Consider the following 12,866-nt stretch of genomic DNA (forward strand, 5'->3'; position numbering starts at 1 on the left):
GGGCGCGCAAAGCGACAATTGTTAGTGAAATCTGATCACACACGTGAACGGACGTTTGTACAGTCACACATGAAGGGAGAATTTATTCAGACTGTAGAAGAGAAGATATTGTAACTAGCGGAGAATCACAGTAAAAATGGGAAGGACAATCTGCAGCCTTTTTCTCGTCTTCTCTGTGTTTATGCGCTTTTTATGTAAAAGAGCTATTTATTAAGAATAACTATACAAAACATGCCGTCTTGTAAGATTCCTCTGATTAGCGACCGACCCGAACGCGTGCCTGACCCACGCTGCGGACATGCGCTCTGAACGGGATATGCAGCTTAGCATCGCGCAGCTCCTCCACAATGCGCGCATGAAAAAGTAACTTTAATGAGATTTGCCCCGGCTGTGCCACGTCATCGCACCCCTGCATCCTCTCCCCTGTATCTCTGCTGTGGTTCTCCAGGCGGGGCATCAATTCAATTCAACATGTGCATATTTGCATATTTTTTGGGAAAAATGATATTCATGACGAAACCACTGTCGCCTCTGTCATCTTCCTCCTTATTAAGATTTGTGATATCGCCGCTTCTCTCTTGGCAACGCTCTTTTCCGAAGTTCGCTGAGTTGGGCCTTACGATTGCGTACACCCTTAAATATCTCATCATCGTCGCAGGCAGGCACGGCCAGCCAACCCCGTGCCTCATCGCGAGTCGTTCGCATTTCCTCACCTTCCCTTGGTAGTGAGGCGGACGCTGGGTGCGCATCGACGCGGCACAGATTCGGCGTGACGCGAACGTGCCTCCTATCGGCCGATGCATCAGTCAACACCCCGCTGGCAGCGTGAATCAGGCGCCCTTGAAACATCGGGACAGCCTTCCTCTGTGTGCCTTTTGTTTGTCCGCGTGCTCTCGCAATCTCTTTCCAGTCGAACGGTTTGAAGGCAGCTGGACCTCGCGCAGTTCCATGTTTTCTTCTTTTTTTTTTTGCGATTACTCACTTCCATAAATTCTGTGCAGCCTGAATTCTATGCTCTGAAGGGTTAGCTCCAGAAGCGAAGTTGAAGGGATGATCAGGCTATATTGCATACATCCAGACCGCGTATTCAAGAGGACCGTATTTACCGGTGCCCGTGAAATGAAATGGTATTTCTTCGAGTATTTCTGAGAGATGGGGCTCCATAGCGTGTAGCCATAGCGTGATCAATTTGCGTTGGGTCTGAAGCTTCGCGGCAGATATCGGTGCGTCTGACGACGGTCGCAGCCGACTGCGAGTAGGCATACAATTTGTATTTCGCGACTGAAGAAAATCAGTGCGAAAAATTCCAAAAATCTACCAAACCTGTTTAAGCCAGATGTGCAAAAATGAACGAAAAATACGAAGCAAGGTGGTGTTGCAAAGTCATAGCACGTCACTCGCCTGTGTCTTCGCACAAATTAAACAAAAAATTGCAATAACTTCAAAATTCCCATCTACATTCTGTAAAACGATACTTATGCACGCCCGAAGTCACTCTTTGTGTAACTACGTTAATTAGCACTTGTAAATCCCTGGTTGGTCTCATTAAAGCCTCGAAAATGTACTGAGTATTATGCGCGTCAGAGTTGCCATGCTGTGGTACAGTATGGCGGATTTTCCTCGTAAATCTAATCGAAAAACGCGCTATACAAGAACTGCTAACGCCGGGAACCCCTGAGACAAGAAATCGCCAGAACTGGAGCCTTCGGGGCACTGCACAGCACCGTGAAAGAGGGTCGGAATGATTCCAAATGTTAGGGTTGACAGCTGGCCAAAATTTCACAGCTGACGCCGTGCCAAAATTTTATGCGAGCGGAAGGCACTTTCATTATGAAAGCTGATAAGCAGCGCAGTTGCATTTCATGCTGTAATATTAATGAACGCCTCTCTTCCTTGCAGATTCCTCACTAGTGCCCCATTTTCTGGGCGCATTCTGACAGCAGTGATGCGCACTATATTAACGTTTTAGTAAGTCAGCAAGGGCCGAAATATTTGCGGATATTCCCCCCCCCCCCCCCCCCCCCGAACTTAATGAAGTCTATTAAGGTGGCAGCTTGGGCTTGTTGGTAACACATGTCAACAAAAATAGCGCAGGAACAGAACAAGGACAGGAAAGGACACACACGAGCGCTAACTTCCAACAGTTTATTGTGAACCGCAGGGCGGTAAATATATACGACGCGGCGATACATTGCGTAGGCACAGGACAAGCTCAGCCTGTTGCAAATCGACGATCCCTTCCTAGTCAAGAACTCTAATGCTGTCATAACCTACGTAATGTCCCCACCGCTCCAGGGTTTAAGAGCTTTCTCTATAGATATCAAGGATTTGTTTTATTCATTGGAGCAAGCTGAATTGCTTTCTTGTGTTCAAACCTGCATTGACAAGTTTGGAGTCATTCCCTTCCAGAATGCATCGGGTACGTCTAGCAGTGGCTTTTTGGAACTTTTAAGTCTGTATCTCAAGTCAACTTTTATTCAGTGGGACGGGTCGCCTCATCTGCAGAAAAAGGGAATATGTATAGGGTCTTGAATTGCCCCCGTGCTTAGCGATCTATACTTGGTCGAACTTGACAGAGCGCTGTGCAGCCATCTCGCTGACTTAAAAGTAACAAAAGTTTTTGGATACGTTGACGACTATTTAATCTTCCTTTACTGTGATTCTGGTTTTTTCGAATCACTTGCCACTAACACACTAGATTTCGTACGCACAGGCTTCTCGCCTTTAGTCATTACTCACGAGTTGTCATCAGGGGAGAGTATCTGGTTCCTTGATATCAACCTTTTGTTCCAGGACGATCAGATTTTCTGGAAATATTAGCCACGTGCCAACAAACCACTGCTCCCATATGATTCTGCGCACTCCAAACTTGTCAATAGAGGAATTGCAAAGCTATGCCTCTCTAACGCCATAAAAAAGTCCTGTCCACAGCTAATGGCAGCAAGTTTCGCTGATCAAGTACAGAGGCTAACTGACGTTGGATTTCCTATGCATGTCCTTGAAAGTTTTGCTGAAATCCTCCTGAAACAGATCTGTTCCCCTCTAGATGTCCCTCCTCTTTCAGAAAATAAGCAAAAAGTTGCTATTATTCCATATATTCACGGTTTGTCTCATCGCTTGAAAAAAGATTGGACAACGGGCCAATGTCAAAGTCATTTTTTCAGCTCCTGAAAAGCTGCAGAAACTCTGCAAGTTGACAAGACCTGGCCCTGCGAAAAGGAGTGGGTGTACCACGAAGCATGGAACAAAGTTCGTTGAATGTATGGAATCAGTTGTGTACAGCATACCATTGACATGCGGAAAGAAATATATAGGTCAGAGTGGAAGGTGCCTGAACGAACGTCTTCGCGAGCATCGTTACAATGTAAAAGAAAAAAAGAGGGGGTTTTCTTGATGTCCGCTGCCGAAACTGTGAAGATTCTGTACCTCTTTATGAATCATGCAATGTAATCACCAAGAACCCTAGCAAACTTACCCGTGAAATTATTGAAGCAGAAGCCATAGATAGCCTAGGTTACTTGTGCATCGCAAAACCGTCTGATAGATTATCTCGAAAAGAGCTATATTATCTGAGAAACTTCTAAATTTTTGTCCTGCGCCTGCGCAATGTATCGCCACGTCGTGTATATTTACCGCCCTGCGGTTCATAATAAACTGTTTGAAGTTAGCGCTCGTGTGTGTCCTTTCTTCTCCTTGTTTTGTTCCTGCGCTATTTTTGGTCGACGAACTTAATGAATGCGATGAGAAGGGGCCTGTAGTTGTACTGTTTAGCTTTGAGACTTTGGGCACTGAGATTTAGATGCCCGTTCAACGCTTGATGTCATTTTCACGAAAACAAAAAACCAATAGGGCTTTGGGGTTTATGAAAAGGAGGTTGCAATTGTAATTTTTGCATTATATACAAAGTATCGACGATAAACTCGTATGTTTTATTGAGAGTTTTCAAAGTGCTGAAAAAAAAAAAAAGAATCAAGCAGTTCAGTTTGGGCACTGGTGCCCGGTCTAGCGAAGGAAAACAGAATAGAAAAATGTTTTCTTGGACTGGTAAACTTCCTGCAACTTTTGTGGCGAGCCGTTTTTTCCGATGGTTTGTGCCAGATACTAGAGAAGAAGAAATGTTCTAGATCAAAAACCGGCTCCTTCCTTCTGTTCTTAGCATAGAAAGAAAATTAGTTCAGGATTGGGTGCCAGCTGAAAAAGGTACAGCTTTTGATAGTTGGCGACCAGGCAGTAAATGTGAGGTTTTTTAAAATTCCCGACCTTTCGCTAGAGTGTGAAAACGCTGACTCGAGTTCTTTTCGGGTGGCAGGAGTTGGCTGGAATTGAAGGAATTGATATATATGCCATGCTTGGGAATGCTGACGTTTGCCTAGAGAATACGGTTGAAGCGACTTAAAGTATGTTTAAAAAAAAAAAACCGCCAAGTTTAGTACCAATTAGTAGAAAGGTTGCATAGCAAATTCGGTCGCAGAATGCTGGTCGCTGCTCTGAAAGCATATTTGTCGGTTATGTAGCGGATGCTTAATTACGTTTGCGCCAATTGCGTACTGGCGCACAAAAAGGGTGTAATGGTGTCTGTACCTTTAACGCGCCATTTTCACTACCCTGTACAGGCTGTTTTACACTTTGTGGGAAACTGAGAATGCGTGACCAGCATGCATCGCGAAGCGCTGCCACCGAAAGCCGCGGAAAATGGGCGGCAAATGCGAACGCGCAGGGAACACGGCCAGCTTCTCTTCCGCGCATGCGCCTTGAGGTTCCAATACTCGCTGCCACTCACCGGCGGCTGTTCTCCCAGTTCGCTCCCAGTTTCCCTCCGTGCGTGACACAGCCTTGACATACAGTCGAACCTCGTTATAATGAAAGGGTTTATAACGAAATCAGCGATACAACAAAGAAATGTGAATTCCCCTTGGAAGCTCGGTCAACACGGGCTGTAACGAAGCTACGGCTATAACGAAGTAATCGCCGTGCTTCGAAATGACCAGCGCGAAAACAGACGGAGACAAGAGAAGAAAAACAGACGACAGGACGGGCGCTGACTAACAAGTAACAGTTGTTAGTCAGTGCCCGTCCTGTCGTCTGTGTTTCTTCTCCTGTCTCCGTCTGTTTTCGCGCTGGTCATTTCGAATCATGTCCCATCAACTCGCCCAATCAGCAATTTTGATTAATCGCAGTTCCCTCCAAAGTTTGTTATAAAGAGGTTAAACTGTACCAGGTTCATGTCGTGTATTTTTGATATCCTGAGCTCAAGAGGGGATGCCACTGGCGCTCTAACCTACCTAAGATCGATACAGTTCAGCCCTTGCTTCTCAGTCGCAACTCTAAGGATCGGAGTGTTTCTTTAATGGGACAATGACGAATTTGCTCTTTATAAAATTATGCATATATTTGATGATTACGGGTTTCTAAAGCGCAAAGGCACCCCGACCGAAAGAGCGCCGACCCGGAGAACCGATATTCATTAACTATACAAATGCAACACGGAAATTGCGTAACAGAACTCGCTGCGGGACAGCTACGGGACAGAACACGCAAGTACAGCAGTTTAGCAGCCGTATGGTATAACGCGCGTATTTTGGTCTCAGGTATTTATTCCTGATTATGACCTATCCTGCGCATGATTTCTTGTATTGTGCAAAGGTAAATGGGTTTCAACGTCCCGGAGTTGTGCTTGCAGTATTTAATATCCTGTGAAGGGCGAGGGAAGGGGGTCACCAATAATCACCGCCAGGTTGAGTTTTTGAACGCCAATTTACGCAAATGGAGTATATTTAAATTTCACTTCCATCTAAATGCGGCCACCGCTGCCGGATTTCGATAGCGCGTCCACGTGCTGATAGGGGTTGCGTTTCCTTCGGGGAATTCTCTCTTTTTCAGAAAATTTTAGGAGGGAAATTTGGCGAAGCTGGAAAGTTCGAGGGTGTTAAGGGAACTTTAGGAAGCAAAATTTTCTTGTATTTTTTTAGACTTATGGATTTATGGATTTTGCATTGTCATGGAAGGACATTGCAATGTCACTGCCCCCCCCCTCCCTTCCCACACACTCTACACGGCACATGCGCACAGCTGTTGCAGCTCGGTTTCGCCGGCGCGCCTCGCCGCCGGCAGCAGCAGCTGCTCCTCACCACGTGACCAGCCGGCTCAAGGCCACAGAGCTCAAGGGGTGCCGCTGAAGACTCGAAGAGCTGGCGTACTGTAGCTCCCGCTACAAAAGTAAATTTTGTAGAAGCCACTGGGTGTATCCTGAAATCAATATCTGTACCGTGCGCTTTAGTGCGAGAACTCTGCACAGCCTTTTTCACCTTGGAGCTGTTTTCCCTCGTGACACGTAAATAACGTTTTTCGGCGGCACATGTGCCCTGCAAACTTCTGACCACCGATCGTGCATCAAATAGAGTGGATATTTGAAATTGAGGCTGCTGCATATCATTTGTCCTTTCGTTGTCGCCGCGTCCTTGGCATTGCAAGGGATGCTGAAAGAATGGACTCGACTTTGACGTCACTAGAGATGAGAAGCACGGAGCTATGTGCACGGAACTATGAGCTATGTGCACACATGATGGGAGCGGCCCTGCATAATTATTGACTAAGAGTTAGCCTGTCATGGTCAGGGATGCGATAAGAGGGAAAGATAACCGTATATCTCGTTCGTATGGGCACCACCGCATTGTCAATATTGGCGCCATTGATTACGACTTAGTGCAATAGTTCCGGGTGAGCACGTGTTTGCATAATTTGCAGGCACTTAGTCGCAGATCACGTTTTAAAAGAGGAAGTTGTGGTACACTGCCGCAAAAGTTTGTTTGTTAAGCGAGACATGGAATTCCAATTCCTGCCAACTGGGTTTCATAAACGTAATTGCTTTTTCGTGAGGGGCGTTTATTTGATGGGCAAGAGTTCAGCATTTCAAGCTGCCGCTACACGATGCTGAAATGGATTTTAATCAGCGTATCACAATGTAGGCAAGCGTTCGGTGCTCGTTCGTGTCATTAAAACACTTTTTTTTGCCCATAAATGTAATATCGATGCTCTTAGCGCTGTTTAGTAATGTATGTTGGTGCGCCTTCGCCAGTTCTACGTTTCATGTGAAAACACTGTATGGCTAAATGGCAACGAAACCCAGCGTCGGCGTGGTCCCAACGTTACCGGAGGACGTAACAGTAGCATCAAAGAAAAATAAAATTTCTTCCGCAGATGCGGGGAATTTAAATCCAGACTTTCAGGCCCCGAGACGCGCTCGCAAACCATAGGCCGCAAGATCGCGTTGCTTCCGCGGCGAAGAACGGTAAACCAATATAGTATGTAAAACAAATATTTTCATGTAAAACAAATGTTTTTAAGTACTCGTTCTTTCCCCATACTATCACTAAGGGGAATGGTTTACCGGCTCACGTTGTCAATTGCAATCGGTAAATTCATTTTTACAAGCTCTGAGTGAAGCATAGGGCTGTTATGTATCCCTGCTTTGGGCCAAGTTCGATGCCTTCGTTTGCTGCCAAGTCCGATGTCATTACATGTTCTCTGCCTTTGTAATCAATTTTATGTTCTATGTTCTGTTTTTACTCTGTTCGCTAGCTGCTTCTTTTGCAATGTACTTGTCATTTTTATCAATATATCTGTATCCCACTCCTGCCTAACGCCTGTAGCACAGGCCGGCAGTATTTGCTAAATAATAATAATAATTATCTATGCATTCCCTTACAACTGTATGTATAAGTAATAATAAAATATGCAAATGAAATAAAAATAAAAAAACACATTGCTTTCGCATTCAAAGCACGTAAGTAGCAGTAAGAGCTCTCCGTAATTTTTTCGCGAAAATCGTTTCCTAGATTTCTACGTCCGAAATGCAGTGATACACGTACCTTTGTTTGTTTTGTCGTTTCATATGGGTGGTCCCTGATTTCTTTGCTGTTATTGGTTTTTAACTACTCTGCGAACCTGCCGATGGCTCTCCGCCTTTAATTGCCTGATTAGATTCAACGCGCGGAACAGTATTTGTACTACGATTAGCTATAATCGAGGAGCGGGGGTGAAAGGAGCTCTGGCACCAGCCTAAAACGAGGTATTAGCAGACAAGAGCGGCTCTTTGTTGCTGGTCATATTCGAGTGCAACTTGGTGGGTCGCTCCGTTTTTGCGTAATTGAGTCAATGATTGTATGACATTTCGGTTTTCCTTAGACACAATTATCATTGGCGCACGCACGCAGGACAAAACGTTTGCCATCTTCGAATCCACGTTTGAACTTTGTGTGTTTATTGTCGTAAAAAAACATACATGTACCTACCTTCTGTCAATAGGTATTGATTGACTGATTTATTGAATGATTTATTGAGCGTCGCAGCTTTTACAATGTGCAGGGCTGAATTGATGAAAATCGACCGTATACGAGCGTGTCACTTTCAGGAAACTCTGCTACGTGGCGTGCGTGTTGTTCATGCATAAAGGAGGGGGGTGTAGTGAACCAGGCGAGTAGTTGAAGCACAGCAAACGCTTCTTTCGCCCAAATGTCACCAAAATGGCACATCACAGCTTGATGCATTCGTTGACGTGTGTACACTGAAATGTACATTGGGGGTGCCAGATACGTAGCTAAGGTTTTATTTTTCTTTTCCATCAGCGATGGGGGAAGACGAGACTAAAAGCTGCAGCTTGACTGGTCCTCGCTTCCCTATTCACTGAGCGCTCCAAGACGCATTACACTAAGCGCATAGAGCTTCGACCGCCTGACTCCGTTTATAGCTTACATTTGTTTTTCAATTTGACCAGCACACTTCCCACTTCGAGTTATTGCTCAATTCGCTCTCGCCCTACCATAAGCTTGCCGTCCCGGTTAGCTCAGTTGGTAGAGCGACTGCTCCGGTGTAGCGGTGGTCCCGGGTTCGAACCCCGGACCAGGAAGAATTTTTCTTTAACTACGAAGTTTCCGAGAAAGCTGTATGGCTTTCCTCTGTAGCCGTATGGGTGCGCTTGGGGGGATGTCAATGAGTAATTACTCCCTTATTATAGAGCTTATATTTGCCGACTACTTCGCCAGAGTCCAGGCAGTACAACAGAGGATTTACCTCATTCTGCTGATAAGGCTGCCGCTAATTGGCCGGTGCAACGTCACGGAGGTAAGACAAGCGAGCTGTTCGAGACGCTTCTTGCACCTTGCGATACTCGATCGGGGTGGACGAGAGGAATCTGCTGGAAAGAAAACTTTGCTGACCGGTTGTTCATCGAGTTCAATAAAACAGCATGGTTTCTCCGGGCCGATATAGGAGGCTTCTCATTTTCCCACCGAGTACAGAAATCTCAAGCCGTGTGTTGTGACGTTGTTCTCGATACATGGACAGATGACACTTGTCGACTCGTGAAGAGTTTTATTGCGAAGCAATACTACTTTAGCTACCACCTCAGCCCGTTCCGGCGCGAGGCGGTGGTAGGCACCACTTGACCTTTGGCATGACCTTTGGCATGACGTCATACCATCTGTGTAAAAACGAGGCCCCATCTCGCGCCGTCGCAGCGCGAGGCTGGTAGGCACCAACGGCGGCAGAAGACATTTCGGCAGAATGCAAAGAGGAAGCATCAGCGAGCTACGGAGACGGCAGAAGAACGAGAAGAACGATTTTCCAAGCGGCGTGCTCAATATGCAGCCCGACGAAAACGGTCAAACCTATCGCATTGCTTCGCAATTACCAGGCTTAACCAAGCTAAGGCACAGCCAGTTTTTTTCGTTTTCTCGTCGTTACAACGCAGCTTCTTGGACCCGCTTTTGCCAGGTTTGTGATTAGAAATATGTCCACCAACTTCAATTTCGCGGTGATGGATGTCGAGTGAAGGTAGTTAGCTAACAGCGAAGTTATTCTCGTATACTCATACACATTGCTGACAGAATAAAAAGGAGTTTCCGCATAGCCGAGAAAACCGGAGATCGACCTACTTTTGGCAATTTATCCTTCAAATTGGTTATTTCAGCATCACCCTGGTTAATGTTACAATGAACACAAGAACTTCCTGCAGCTATTTATTTTTTGCTTTGTACATTTGACAGTGCACGGAACTTTCCTCTAACAAAAAGCGCCAGCCCGCAGCAAATCACGGACGGCACGTAAACGCTGCTGCTGCACTGAGTACGATCTTCTTCACAAGGTGAACTTCCATTTAGTAGAATCGCTTTTTTGATGTGCAAATCTCATTCACAGAACAGCGAGCATCAGCGGCATGTCTCCCGGCCGAGTGTTTCCTCACTGGTCGTTGTTATTGCAACCTCGGTTACTGCAAAAAAAAAAAAAAAAACACTAAACAGGGTTCGTAATGCCGCGAACAACTGTAAAGCTTTATTGGTCTGTTGTAACGTGTGTTAGGCAGTTGTGAAAGAGATGGAATAATTACAAGAGGACAACATTGACTGGCGCCAACCTGGGTGGTTACCAAGGTACTTTTCTTTCCTGGTGTTGAGTGATTATGCAACATCGTACCACATTTCTTAACAGCAATTTGGAAGCGCTATGCTCACTGTATTCCTCTGCTGCTGGTTAAGTCAAGCGTGTTGAGAAAACGCTCTCCGCGACTTGTTCAGTCGATAACGTCGTAGCGTTACCGCATACATTGCTAGTGTTTGCTTAGCGCCGTTCGGCCGGCTGATGTGGGCTCGGTGTGGGCGCTATGACGATGTGGGGGCAGCGGAAGGCGGGCTTTGGGGAAGGAGGTTGTGTGGAGCAATTGTTGTCACTTCGTCGTGGAGGTGGGCGGAGAGTCTGCGGGTTTCTTTTGCTTTCCTTTGCAAAGTTATAACTTTAGGCTTCTTCGAGATTCGACATGGTAATCCTTGGAACCACTTAAATATTTGCGCTGGGCAAAGGTGGCAACTAACTCCTCCGCGTCCTTGAAGTTGTAGACTATAATGAAAGCCTGTGTAGGTATAATCAGGGAACAGCTAGCAACAGCAGCGTTGACACGAAGACAGCGTGACTGACACGCTGGCATGGGGCGTGCTTAACGCAGATGCCGCAACCTGTGCCAGATTGAAAGGTGAGCGCCAGCATTAGGAAAACTTGGGCCGGGCGTGTCATTCTATGGTCGCCGTACACGGACACGCTACCCGCCCAAGACCCGGTCGCGGTAGCCGCTTAGTGTTACCTATAGGCGCAGCTCGCTGGCAAACTTGCTCTGTTCCGATGCAATCGCTCGTCAGGCCTTGAAACCTGTGCTTTTACTGTAATTATAGCTGACGATCAATGAAGTGTGACTCTTCAGTCATGTTGTCGTAAATTCGAGCTGCACTACACAGATCGACTCTGTCTATCAGTATGACAGAAAGGTGGATCCGAGGAATTCTCTCAGCAAAAGAGGCGTCAATTCGTTTTAAACACAAGAGTGGCTTGTCGGGGCGGTGGCGTCGTCACGACCTGTAACGTCCTGAAAATACTTCGCCCTTGTTGCGACAGGTTTAACTTGTGGCATTTATTTTTTAGACAATATTTTTCCGTTAAAGCTGTACTCTTTAGTCCAGAGTTGCAAAAGAAGCAAGGGAGATGAATTTGGATTTATCTATTTATTTGCAATACACTCAATCGCCGAAGCATTCCAAAGGGGAGTGGGGTTGGAATGGTATTACATGCAAAGAAAATGAATACGCGGTGACTTCTCCTACGGCAGTGAACATTTGTGAGTCATCTTGGTCGAAGAGCAGCAAGTTGTATACAAAGACTTTAGGAAAAACAGCATTAATAACCAAACTGCGACAACGTTAAAGTAAACATTAACAAACATTTAAAAAGTGCGACATAATATTAGCAATAAACACCTATGAATAAAAAAAAATGTAGATAAAGAAAGAGGCAGTTCAAATTGGTTCATTCACAAGTACGAAAACACAAGGGAACGCAGCCATGCAAAAGAGGAAAGAAATGCATGGATTCCAGTAGCAGTTTCGTGTCGCGCGGCCATCATCTACAGCTTTCGTCAGAAGTAAAAGGCTTAAGTGGTTTGCTCCTAAGCTGTGCAGTGGAGCTTCTGTAGCAACTGTGGAAGTCCGAATTTTCGAAAGCGCTAGAGCTCATCTCATCTTCAAGAGGTTTTCAACACTGGAGATGCGCACTGAGCCACATTGCATGCCCTGTGGAAGGATACCCTTTGGAATGTTTGCTTTTCACTAAGAGCTTGCTACCACGTGTTATTAAAAAAAAAATTGCGAACGAATGTAGTTTTGTATTATTACCATTATTTGGGGAATAAAAACATCTTGCGACGGTGAGCGAACGGGTGCGTAAATATAAAAAAGCTACGCTGCTGCGTTGTACCCGGAATTAAGGTGGGACGGAGTTCCGTGCGGCAGTCCCTTCACCGTGTTTTGCTACACAACGATTACGCATTGTTACACACCGTTACACAGTTTTACACAGTGAGCAAGCCGTGTCGGCGTCCTAAGCCAAAGTTACAATTCTGATGTAATATTGCTGATTTTCTGGGCGTGGCATAGAAGAGACGTCCAAGTGAGAGGGCGGGCCCTCTTGACTACCTTTGAAAGCTGGGGTCCTATCATCACGGTGGTCTTGGAGGTAATAGTACTGGCGGTAGTAGTAGAAGTAGTAGCAGCGGCAGTTGTAGTAGTAGTAGTAGTAGTAGTAGTAGTAGTAGTAGTAGTAGTAGTAGTAGTAGTAGTAGTAGTAGTTGTAGTAGTAGTAGTTAGTGAAAGTAATAAGTAAATGAGGGTTCGGGAAGGAGCTCCTAGGCAGGCGGCCCCGAATATTCATGACAGCCATAACCTCGACACGGTCTTCTATGCATTGCTGGTCAGTAGCCGTGTGTTCATACAACAGCTCTTCCCACGAGCACGAACGGAGAAAGCGGTGTAACTATCTCTGGTGACAGG

General features: G+C 45.8%; 1 protein-coding gene and 1 non-coding gene across 5 annotated transcripts in view; both read left to right on the forward strand.

Annotated features, from left to right (window-relative positions):
* Positions 1 to 12,866, forward strand: part of LOC149328436 (uncharacterized) — a 79,267-nt gene that overhangs the window by 16,877 nt on the left and 49,524 nt on the right. The gene's annotated exons all lie outside the window — the stretch shown is intronic.
* Positions 8,832 to 8,905, forward strand: TRNAT-GGU (transfer RNA threonine (anticodon GGU)). The gene has a single exon. It is a non-coding gene; the product is annotated as a tRNA-Thr (tRNA).

This window comes from Amblyomma mixtum, chromosome 9 (assembly GCF_055824585.1).
Source record: "Amblyomma mixtum isolate Tamu chromosome 9, ASM5582458v1, whole genome shotgun sequence".
NCBI classification, from domain to species: Eukaryota; Metazoa; Arthropoda; class Arachnida; order Ixodida; family Ixodidae; genus Amblyomma; species Amblyomma mixtum.